We start from the raw sequence: 11,033 nt of genomic DNA on the forward strand, positions 1-11,033 counted from the left end.
CAAAACAGCCCACTTCCAAGCTGTTCTTCATGACTGACATTTCCTTTAACACATGCTTGATAGTTCTTTTTTATTTTTCCTTTCTTAGGCAGGCTCACTGTGTAGCCCTGGCTCAACTGGAAGTCACTATATAGTCAGACTGGCTCTAATTCACAGAGATCTGCCTCTTTCAGCCTTCAGAGTTCTGGGACTAAAGACATACCCATGCCACCCATTTTCAATCTATTGAGTTTTCGTCATTTCTAGGATGTTTAGGCATAGTATTCTATTTCTTGGCTAGTATAACTGACAGCAGTAGCTTTATAATTTGCTTTAATATCTGTTAGGATAAATGTACTTTTATTTCTGTTGTTTGGTTTTCAAAGATGATAGCTGTAAAAACAACTACGTATTAGCTATGTATTTGGGTAAACTAAGAATTTAAAATTTTTTAATCTGTTATTTTAAGCTTCTACATTCGGAAAACATGCTTGTCTCTGTGAAGGGTTATTGAATTGGGTTTCAATGTTGACTCTGGGTCACAATCTCCCTATAGAACAGCTGTAGGCGCTGGCTAGGACTTTTCTGACCTTAACAGTGGTGGGCTTTAGTGTTTAGTGTTCAAAGTAGAGAGAAGGTCATTTAATAACTCTCTAGTGAAAAACTCCGTGTGAACCCCAAAACATTTGGATGGCCACAAGTCTTGGGTCTTTCCTGGGCTGCCTAAACTCCTGTGATCTGCTGGAAGACTCTGGATAAGTAAGCAAAGGGTGTACAGGGACCTCTCTTCCTTCTGCGCAATCCGGGTCGACCTTCGCGAGAGTGGACGTAAGGATCCTAGGAGAAGTTTAGAGTTAAGACTCCCAGGCCTCTTTTCTCCTTCAAAATCAGAACTACGCAGGCCTTCCTGCAGTCCAGACAGCGGAGCAAGCAGCCTTTGAGGGCTAAACTTTATAGACTGAGATACGCTGCGTAGTTGAAGATCAAGGGCTCAAACGGACCTAAGAGGAGAGGCGCAGGCCACCTGAACCGGGCTGGTGGTGACGGTGTTGGGGGTTCTGAAGGGTCGGGGTCAGGCTCAAAACGGGTCAGTCTTCCATTTGAGGACTGGGCATAGACCCGTGGTAAAGAGCAGGGTCCTTGTTCCGCTGGGTGTTGCCCGTCAAGTATTTCGAGGTGAGGTGGCCGTCCCGTTCTGGCGCCTGCCGCGGGACGCTGTAGGCGACCTCCCGTGCGCCCCTCCCCCATTACACTCCGCAGCAGCCACTGGCCCGGTCCCTGGACTCGGACCCCCTCGTCGGCCCCGCCCAGCCCCAGGGTCCCGCCCCCCACAAGGGTCCGCCTCCAGGTCCGCCCTGTCGCTCGCCCATTCAGATGTGGGTCAGGGGTGAGCGGGTGGAGCTGACGTCACAAGCTTCCAAGATGGCGCGGAGCGGGCGGCTGTGAGCGGCGCTCTGGGCGCGCTGGGCGGAGAGCCGAGCGGGGGCCGGCGGAGGGCGGACAGGGCGGGCGCGTGCAGCTCAGGTCGGGCGCCCCAGACGAGGAGCCTCTGGCAGGCACCTGAGGTAAGCGGGTGTCTTCGAGGGAGGGAGACGCGGGCCGGGCGCGCCCCCGGAGAGAGGGGGGCGTGGGCGCGCGTGGGACGGAGCGCGCGCACGGCCCCTAGGCTCGAACCGAGGCGCACGCGGGACCCTGGACGGGCGGGGGCTTTGTGGTTCAGGTGCCCGGCGGGTGGCGGCCGGCACGGGGGACTCCGGGCCACAAAGCCCCCAGGGCCGCGCCAGTCCTGGGGCGCGAGTCTGTGGAGCGGGGGTCGACGGGGTAGCGGGCGCCGGCTCTTTGTGCCTTTTCATTAGCAATCTAATCCGAACTGCGTCGGGCGAGCTGTGCTTGCCTGACAGGCGGGCGTTCTCCCATTATGCAAACGGCTGTACGCCTGCGGCTGCCCCTCACTGGAACGCTTTTACGGTTTCCAGAACTGCGCTTGTGTGTATGGTCCGCAGTCCTTTTCCTCGAGTACCCTTCCTTGGCTGGGGTGGCGGGCTGGGGGGGGGACGACTGGCCGTGTCAGGGACTGGGTAGGGCTTAGAGGACCCGGCTCCGTGGCTGGGTGGGCTTTCGGCCCTGCCCCCAGACCTTTGCTGGAGGCAGCCGCCTGGCAGGAAGAGAGATGGGCTTGGGGGGGAGGGGGTCGGGTGGCAAGAGGAAGGGACTGGCTGGCTCAGGGAGTGAGCGGAGGGGCCCTAGCTTGTCATTCTCTGTTTATCTTCCAGAATGGTTCATATGCACACAAGCCTGGGTGTGAGTGCTGGGGGAAAATACCTCTCCCCGGGGTGGGGGGGGGGCAGTGACTTAGGTCCCTGGAGTGATTGAGGCCAGATAATACTCTCAGCAGCCGCGCCCAGAACAGTTTTGGACTACCCCGCGACGAGAGTCCAGTGCTGATCTTGGCTGGCCGGAGAGATTGAGAAGTTATTTACTTAGGTGTTCTGTTCCCCCTCTTCACAGTATCTTTTCTAGTGATAATTGTCAGGCGCGTTTGGAAAGCTGTGTTCCAGGTTCCTCACTTTCAATCAGCAGGAGGGGGTGTAACACTGGGAGGCCACCCCCACTGACATATGTGGCGGTGGGGGAGGGGAGGATCCTTGCCTATAGGAATCCTGTGACTGGACTGTTCCTGGGGTTTTGCTAGCTGTGTCTTTTGCACCCCGGACCAGGAGATCGGGCAGGTCGTGGAGGGGGTTCATCTTCTAGGCTGAACTTGGGATTTCCAATCTAGGACAAAGGTTGGCGAGATGGAGGCAAGCCCTAGAGGGATGCCACACTTATTATTGGTTCTGATCCCTCCTAGCCTTGCCCCTCTTCTGCTATCTGCCCCTATCTGGAATCCCTGGCTTTCAAGCAGACATTTTTAGGATCGTAGTCTGTGTAACCACTCTGTAGCTCTGTGTCTCGGAAAAGTATGCTGGGTGGAGCCGAGTTTCTGGAGTCGTCTGAAAGAAGGCAGGCAGATGGTCCAGCCTCAGGCTGGCCTCTAGAGACAAATGTGTGGCCAAACCTTCCGACTAAGGTTTTTGCAAGAAGTCATGTGCCCGCAGGTGATCTTTCTCTCCTGTGTAGTTACAGTTTTTTTAATGAAAACCTCTGAAACCTACAGGGTAGACTTGGGAAAAGCTGTCCAGAGTCTTTGCATTGCCTGCCTGCTTGCTGCGAGTGGGAGCAGTGCTGTTCATTCAGCTTACTAATTTGGCTCCTGGCTTTCTGCAGGTTAGTTGTAAGGTGTGGAGAGTGCTTGTTGGCCAGCTTGTCTGGCTGTTTGAGTTCGGCTGTGTGCCCAGAATTTCTTCTTGCAGTGTTTTCCTGCCAGTTGTTGGGACTTGTACATTAGTCACTGGGCTTTTTATGAGCAATTCCTGAAAAGAAAAAAATCTTCCTCTGATTGTTGGCTTTGCGTGTAGGAAGAAGCAGCTCGAGGGAGCCCTGTCTTTAAAGCAGAACCAAAATGATTTGCTGTAATTGCTAGAAGGAGAAGAGGTGCAAACAGGGCAGGGTTGGTGGGTCCTGTTCTGCTACATAGTGCCTGCTCTGAGGACAGGTAGACAGGATTCCATCCTCACTTCCTGGTCTTGGCCAGCAGCCTAGCCTTTTCCACAAGCTGCAGTTCTAGATTAATCCTCACATAGTGTTTTCTTTCCACAGATCAGATTTCTCATTTTGTTAATAAGCGCGGTCTCTGATCCTCTCGGAGTCAGCTGTTGCGGACTGAGAGCCACAGGGTTTTGCATTATTGAGCTGTAGGGACTGCTGTGCAGCCTTCCTGTGTGTGAGTCCTTATTGCTTGTCAAGGTCAGGCTTGAAGGGGCGAGGTTAGGGGCGTGAACTACCCTTCTCCCTTTTAGGCTGAGCTGGAGCTTGTTAAGAGATACTGCATTCGTTTGTATGCATGTAGGTGGGCAGACTCTCTGCTAGAGTTGAGGGACAGCTTGTAGGAGTTGGTTCTCTTCTTCCACCATGTGGATCCTGTGGGTCAAAGTTGTCATAAAGCTAGTTGGCAAGCACTTTTGCCCACTGAGTCATTTCTCTGGCCCAAGAAAGAGGGTTTCCCTATGTATCCTTGGTTGGCTTAGACCTCACTATGTAGAGCAGGTTTACCTAGAACCCAGAGAGTCACCTATCTTTGCTTCCAGAGTGCTGGGATTAATGACAGGTGCCACTATGACCAGCTTTTTTTGTTTGTCTTTCGAGATGAGACAGGGCCTCACTGTGTAGCTCTGACTGTTTTGGAACTCAGAGAATGGCCTGCCTTTGCCTAGCAAGTGTTGAGGTTAAAGGTGTGTGCCACCAATTTTCACAGTTTTATTTTATTTTTAAATAAGAAACAAAGGGTTGGAGAGATGGCTTAGAGGTTAAGAGTACTGGCTGCTCTTTCAGAGGACTCAGGTGGCTCACAACCATCTGTAACCCCAGTTTCAGGGAACCTGATGCCTTCTCCCTTCCCAAGGCACTAGGCACTCCTGGGGGTCCCATGTGTGTAAAGTTAAAACAACAATGAAAACAAGGAAACCAGGTCTCTTATAGCTCTGACTGGCCCAGAAGTCACAGACATCCACCTCCCTCCCATAAATCCTTTGCTGTTTTGTTTTTGAGACAGGTCTCTCTAGCCCTGGCTGTCTAAGAAGTCACTAGATAGACAAGGAGCTCAGAGACCTACCTGCTTCTGTGTTCTGAGTGCTGGGATTAAAGAGGTGCCACACTGTACCAGGCTCCTGAGATTTTTTTTTTTTTTTTTTTTTTAAGCCCTCTCTGTCCCCGTCAGCGGGGACGCTGTACTTCTGAGGCCGAGAGGTGAATACTTGAAGGATTTCTTTTTTTTTTTTTTTTTTTGGTTTTTCGAGACAGTGTTTCTCTGTATAGCCCCGGCTGTCCTGGAACTCACTTTGTACTTTGTAGACCAGGCTGAGATACCTTCTTATCAGTAGCTTCTGAAAAGGGACCAGTTTTGGAGATGGAGAAGTTGGAGAAGGAATAAAGTTCAGTTTACCTAGGGAACTCCTGTCTCTGCTCTTTTGGTTGGTCTGTTGACCTGAGGGGTCAGTTTCACCCCATCTCTGTTCATAGGCTGGGACTGAAGGCCTTTGCCTCCTGAACCTGATCTCTAGCAGGGCCTGCCCTAAGAGGAAATGGTCCTTTTTGGAAGTAATCAGTTTCATAGAACCTGGCTAAACAGAGTGCCCTGCAAGTCAGTTTGGGGCAGGGTGAGTGGACTCTGTTGGAAGCCTGCAGTGTGCCTAGTTCTGTGGTTCACTCTGCATGCAGACATGGGCAGTGATGATGCCCACTTTACCACCCATGTCTAAGGTAGAGACGGCTTGAGTATACATGTGTATTGTCTTCCACCCGTCAGTCTAGAGAAGACAGCAAATTACTAGAAGAGGATGGTCAAAGGCAGTGTGGTGTGGCAGGCACGGTGGGAGGGGGCCATGTAGGTTGGAGGAGTGCTCTGGTCATGTTGGCAGAGCTGAGTGATGGTTATTTTTATTACAATTACTTATTTGGTATGTGCGTGTTTGCCGGGTAAAGAAGCTGTTGATGCTCTCCTACCATGTGGGTTCCAGAGACTGAACTTAGATCGTCAGGCCTGCAGCCAGCAGCCTTACTCACTGAGCTGTCTTGCCAACCCTGTTTTTGTTCTTTGAGATAAACTGTGTACCCAGACAGGCCTCAGACTTGTGCTCTGCCTCAGCCTACAGACTGTTGGGATAGTGTGCATCTTCTCGGGCAGCTGGGGAGACTATTTTTTTTTTTGTCTCATCTATTCTTGTTTCACACTACCCCCCCTCCCCCAACCCCTGCCCCAAGGTTTCTCTGTGTATCCCTGGCTGTCTTGGAACTTGATCTGTAGACCATGCTGGCCTCAAACTCTGGCATGAAAGGTGTGCACCACTATCACCTGGCGAAGATTTTTCTTCTCCCCCTAAAGGCCATGGAGGAAGGACTAGGGAGACCATGGAAAACATTATCTTGCAGGTGTGTGAAGCTTGGGAAGTGTGTGCCCCCCCAGATGTGTGAGACTCTTGCAAACTTGGTATTTTACTCAGTTCGCTCTTAGAGCAAAGCATGTCTAAATTGTGCTGGCTCTGGTACTCACGAACGTGTGCACCACTGCTCTGCTTTCAAGGCAGAGAGATAGGACTATCGTTCCAGTTCTGTGGGAGTCTCTTGAGACTGAGGTTCATACCTTGCTGGAATCGAAGGATAAATGCTTTTGACTTGAAAGCCCATTATATGATGTCTGTAGATACTTGAGCTCAGACCAGGGAGTGAGCCTTTTCTCCAAGACACACTGGATTTCTTCTGTTGGAAACTGAAACAAGCCTGTCCAGATTGTGTGTGCATGTGGCTGGGGAGGGAGTGGGGAAAGGAGTAAGCTTGCCTAAGGGTTAGGGAACTGAAATGGGGAAGGACCCTAAGGAATAACTGGTCTCTTGAGCCTATTGGGAGTTGGGGTTGGGGAACCCTAGTAAGCTTGATCCTCTGAAGGCCAGGCACTACTACAGTCCAGGAGGAGAGGGAAAGGCAGGCCTGGGAAGGGCATGCTGGATTGAGTGGGGGGAATGACCCCATAACACTCCTAGGACCTTCAGAAAGGCTACCCTAGCTGATGAGACAGGGTTTCTCTGCGTAGCCCTGGTTGTCCTGGAACTCACTTTATAGACCAGGCTGGCCTCGAACTCAGAAATCCACCTGTCTCTGCTTCCTGAGTGCTGGGAAAGCATTCTTGGTAGAGGGGAAAGAAGCATGTTTTAGGGCTGATGTCAGGGGACTGAGGATCTTATACCCTCCTAGGTGAGAAAGCATGAGCCAGCCACTCACATCTGTGCCAGAAGTCCCTCCTGTGTCTTGTGAGATGGAAATAGCTGTGGGTCCTTGTTTCCTGATTGAGGGTGAGCTACCTCACCATAAACTTCTTGTGGGTGAAGTGGGAGGTATGGGATATGGAAAGAGACTGTTTCCCAGGTTGCTCTGTCTGTCCTGGAATTCCTGGAGTGGCAAGGATGAAAGGTCCAGGTCAGGATAGGAGGGAGGGCTGTTTTCTCTGCATGAGTACAGCTGCTAGGCAGTTCTGTGTGGCTGGGACAGCAGACCTTATTTATTACTTATTTATACCTGTGGGTGGACAGGTGCTTTGGATGATGGGGCTGGGGGGACCACTCCCATTCTCATACTAGTGTGGGTTCGAGCCCCATTGGAGTTTTCATCAACCCAGCTGAGGATTCTTCCAGGTGAAGGACCCCATGATTGTTCCTGGTCTATGCAGCTTGTCACCCTGCTGCTTGGAAGCTGCATAAAGTAAATGAAAAGGACGGATGGGGCCTGAGACCTCAGGGGCCTTTCCTTATATGGACACAATGTCCGTGCTGCATGAGATAATGAGCTTCGGCTGCCTATGAGCCTAGCACTGTTTCTTGTGTTGTGCTTGACTTAAACCTTGGACTTTCAAAAAGAAAGAAAGAAAAAAGCCGGGTGGTGGTGGTGGCGCACGCTTTTAATCCCAGCACTTGGGAGGCAGAGGCAGGCAGATTTCTGAGTTCAAGGCCATCCTGGTCTATAAAGTGAGTTCCAGGACAGCCAGGGCTATACAGAGAAACCCTGTCTTGAAACCCCCCCCCCCAAAAAAAAAAAACCCAAAAAAACCCAACCTTGGACTTTATATCAGACCTCTGGAGAGCTTGGTTTATCCCTAGATAGGTCCTGTGCTTCCTGCAGTGAAGCTGGTATGTGGCCAAGTTTAAGAACCACTGTCCCAGCAAGTTGATCTGTTTATAACAGAATCAAGCCAAGGATTGAATAGTAAGGTTGAACAAGATATGCTGTTAACTGATTTGGGAAGGCCCAGTGGGCTTAGCAGTTACCCACTGGATGAACGGAGATTCTCAGGCAGCAGAGGAACCCTGAACAAGGGTGAAGAGCAGGGCCTGAGCATGCACTGAGGGGTCTCTAGTAGAGTATTCTCTGTGGAGCTACCTCCTTTCCTATACTCTAGACTCATTCTCACCTACCCTGTAGCCTGTTGTGTGGCCTTGGCTTGGTTGCATTCTTGGGTTCCCATTGGCCTTTGTATCTTGGCACACCTTCTTTGTTTGTAATGAGTCTCTTACCAGTCTACTTTATCCCTAGCTGAGATGTGACATAGGCATCATTGGGAGAGCTGCCTTTTCTTTAGTCTCTTTGTCCTGTTGTTCCTGGGAGAGACCCCAGTCCTGGAGGTTGTTTTTGAGCTGCATTGTACAGGCAAGGTGTGTGAAGCTACTAGTAAGGGGTTGGGAAGGTGGTGCTATGCAGGGTGTGAGAGGCAGGGCTTCAGGTTGGCTCTGTCTCTGCAGGAACAGAACAGTGGAATGTCCTGGTGTTCAGTTTGTGTCTATTGGGGTTAGGGCAATGATTGTGTAACAGGAATGTTAAAACCCCTTGGTGTACCGTCATCTTGGTGTCCTGGGTATGATCCTGGTTAGGAAGTGTGGTCTTTCAGAGGAGGGAGAGCCTAGGTACAGTGAAGGGATGCTAGGGACACAGGTAAAGGACTTTTTTGTAGTGTGCATGTTGGTAGACAGGCCTGAACAAATTGTTTTATGAGTATAACCTTCTAGTTAGCGTGCATATGTGCGTGCGTTGTTGTTGGGGGGCTTTCACAGCGAAGGCACACACATCCATTGCCTATACATGTGTGTAACACCTTGCCTAATTTTTTTCTGGGCTAGGAATCAGGACTCCCATGCTTGCTAGATACTCTACTAACTGAGCCCAACCCTACCTTTTCCTTTAGTGGAAGTTGGTGCTCTGAGAGCTTTTCAGAGCTTTTGGCAGAATGCTAGGAAGGTGCTGGTGGAAGAGGAGTGGCCAGTTCTTTTGAGCCCTTACCCTTGCTCTGCCTTTTGGTAGCATATTAGGTAGGCCTGCATTTAGTGCTCAGAATGTACTGTGTAGTCCTAATCATTTCATCAGTCCCTGTTGTACACATGTTTCAGAGATGGTACCGTCACACAGATAGGAAGTGCTCAGGGAAGTCCCAGCAGTGAGCCATGTGTGGGAGCTATGCATACAGTCTGAGGGTACTTTATTCTGAGTGGTACTTGGGCTGGAATACCTCTTTTTCAAGATAGGATCTTACTTTGTTGCCTTTGGCTGAAACTCCTTGTAGATCAGAACTGCAGAGCTAGCTAGGATCAAAGGTATTCACCACCATGCCAGGCACAGCACTTTCTTTGTAAATATTTAGGTGTTCTTTGTTTAGTTGTTTGTTTTGTTTTGGAGACAGAATCTCACTATGTAGCTAAGGCTGACCAGTTTACCATGTAACTCAGGCCTCCCTTGACTTGTTTTTTTCTTTAAAAAAATTTTTTTTTTCTTTCCTGAGACAGGGTTTCTCTGTGTAGCCCTAGCTGTCCTGGAACTCACTGTATAGACCATGCTGGCCTTGAACTTAGAAATCTGCCTTCTTTTAACTTTTAAAATTAAATATTACAGAATTTTCCCCCTTCTTCCCTCTAATACCTTATATACATCCCCCTTTCTCCTTTAAATTCATGGTCTGTTTCTTTGTTGTATGTATGTATGTATGTATGTATGTATGTATGTAAATATATGTGCTCTTATGTATATGATTTCAGGGCTCACCACTTGGAATTAGATAATCAATTGAGGTGAGTGTCTTATCCCTGGGGACAAATTCTCTCTTTTCCCCAGTCCTGAGTTGCCCATAGTTCTGTCTACCAGTGCATCTTCCTGAGGTTTTTTTCCCTTCCACAGCAGTATGTCTGTTGGTGTAATTCAGGTCCTATTTAGGCAGTCATATTTTTGAGGCATCTAGGAGACAATATCTTTCAATAGCAGAATTCCTGGTCCTCTGGCTCCTACAGTTCTGCCTAGTGTTCCCTGAACCTTAGGTGAAGGAGTTTGTTATAGATGAATGTATTTATTGGGTCTCGATATCTCTGCATTTTGACCAGTTGTGGATGCCCCCTCCATGCACCCCTGCCCCTTTTCCAAGACAGGGCTTCTCAGTATAGCCCAGGCTATCCTGGAACTCATTCAGTAGATCAGGCTGGCCCCTAATCTAGGGATCGGCCTTCCTCTGCCTCTCCAGTGCTGTGATTAAAGGCGTGCACCATCTCCTACCCTTTTTGTGAGACAGGATCTCAATATCTAGTCTTTGCTGACCTGGAACTCACAGAAATCCATCCACCTGCCTGCCTCCTGTAGTACTGGGCTACCACACATGGCCCTGAAGTTTTTTCTTTTTTTAAAATATTTTATTTATGTATATGAGTACAACATCACAGACCTCAGACACACCAGAAGAGGGCATCAGATCCCATTACAGATGGTTGTGAGCCACCATATGGTTGCTGGGAATTGAATTCAGGACCTCTGGATGAGCAGTGTTTTTGGTTTCTGTAGACCAGGCTGGCCTCTGCCTCCCGAGTGCTGGGATTAAAGGCGCGCACCACCACGCCTGACAGAGCAGTATTCTTAATTGCTGAGCCATTTCTCCAGTCCCACCCCCTGAGGTTTTCTTTGACATTTTTTTCCTTTTTTAATTTTGTGTGTTTGGGGGGAGCCTGTAGAGGGACATGGGCATGTGGGTTTATTTCTGTAGCATGCAAGTGGGACTCAGAAGGGCACTTAGAAGGGCACTTAGAAGAGCCAAGTCTTCTGTGTGGGTCCCTAGGGTTGGACTCAGGTTATTAAGCTGAGTTCTCTGCCTATTTTTTTCCTCTTAAATTACTTTATGTGTGTTAATGTATGACAAGTGTGTGGGTCAGGACCACCTATGGGAGTCTGCTTTCTCCTACCTTACAGTTTGGGGAATCAAACTTGGGTGTGATAGCACACTCCTTTACTTGATAAGTCGTCTTGTTGAGTCACAGATGAGGTTTTCTTTTTAAAATTGCATTTGATTTTTTAGGGGGAAGTGTGCTTGCTGCACATGTGGAGGTTAGAGAACAACTTAAGGAAGTTGATTCTCTTCACTATGGGTTTCAGGATCTAACTCA

General features: G+C 49.5%; 1 protein-coding gene across 1 annotated transcript in view; it reads left to right on the plus strand.

The window, feature by feature from the left end:
* The first annotated feature begins 1,385 nt into the window (after positions 1-1,385).
* Positions 1,386-11,033, plus strand: part of Hic2 (HIC ZBTB transcriptional repressor 2) — a 30,048-nt gene continuing 20,400 nt past the window's right edge. The window contains exon 1 of the mRNA XM_021209646.1: positions 1,386-1,544. The gene's annotated coding sequence lies outside the window, so the exon portion shown is untranslated. The remainder of the gene's footprint in view (positions 1,545-11,033) is intronic.

The sequence above is a fragment of the Mus pahari genome, chromosome 12 (genome assembly GCF_900095145.1).
Source record: "Mus pahari chromosome 12, PAHARI_EIJ_v1.1, whole genome shotgun sequence".
NCBI classification, from domain to species: domain Eukaryota; kingdom Metazoa; phylum Chordata; class Mammalia; order Rodentia; family Muridae; genus Mus; species Mus pahari.